At 37.7% G+C, this 1,049-nt stretch overlaps 1 pseudogene; it reads left to right on the forward strand.

Annotated features, from left to right (window-relative positions):
* Positions 1-696: 696 nt before the first annotated feature.
* Positions 697-792, forward strand: LOC119865501 (annotated as a pseudogene).
* Positions 793-1,049: the final 257 nt, after the last annotated feature.

A 1,049-nucleotide genomic window follows, 5' to 3' on the forward strand; every position in this document is an offset into this window, starting at 1 on the left:
GCATACAGAAGTAGATTTATGCATATGTTTGTGTGGACCATTCATCTTTTACAAAGTAAAAAGACAATTCAGTGGAGAAAGACAGTCTTTTCAACAAAAGTTACTGTTAACAATTGTAATTCAATGGCAAAATAAATAAACCTTGAAGTACAGTTTGCACTTTATTCAAAAATTAACTCAAAATGTATTGTGGACCTTTAAAACCTAAAACGAGAAAATGTGTAGAAGAAAACATACAAAACGTTTAACTGCTGGGGATCCCTGGGTGGCGCAGCGGTTTGGCGCCTGCCTTTGGCCCAGGGCGCGATCCTGGAGATCCGGGATCGAATCCCACGTCGGGCTCCCGGTGCATGGAGCCTGCTTCTCCTTCTGCCTGTGTCTCTGCCTCTCTCTCTCTCTCTCTCTCTCTGTGTGTGTGACTACCATAAATAAATAAAAATTAAAAAAAAAAAAACAAGAAAACGTCTAACTGCTTATTTGATAACATTTCTTAGATTATGATCTCAAAATTCTGATATGTGAAAGGGAAAAATTTGATAATAAAATGTTATCACTTAAAAACTTCTGCTTTATAAGGACACTATTAAGAAAGGAAGGAAGCCAAAGCTGAGAGAAAAATATTTACATAACCATATTTAAGAAGGGATTTGTTGTTTCAGAATATTTTAAAAACTCAAATTTCCAAAAAAGGAAAAAAGTGTACTTGTACACTAAAAATTGGAAGGATACAGAGAAGAGTAACATGGCCTCTGCATGAATGACTTACAAATTCATGAAGTGTTCCATATTTTTACCCAATGAAAGTGGCAAAAGGTATAAACTTCCAGTGATTAGATAAATAAGTACTGGGAATGTGACATACAACATGAGGACTATAGCTGATGAGAGAACAGAAGGCTAACTGAGGACAAAGCACAGGGTGGCACCTCACAAAAGCCCCCCCCCCCCCCCCCCAGGTGACCTGTGTGTGACATTCCTCAGGCACTCCTCCCTTACTTAAAGCTAAGGGAAAGGAAAAACAAATAGTTAATTTATAGAGATTATAATCC

Source organism: Canis lupus, chromosome 23, assembly GCF_011100685.1.
Source record: "Canis lupus familiaris isolate Mischka breed German Shepherd chromosome 23, alternate assembly UU_Cfam_GSD_1.0, whole genome shotgun sequence".
Lineage (NCBI taxonomy): Eukaryota > Metazoa > Chordata > Mammalia > Carnivora > Canidae > Canis > Canis lupus.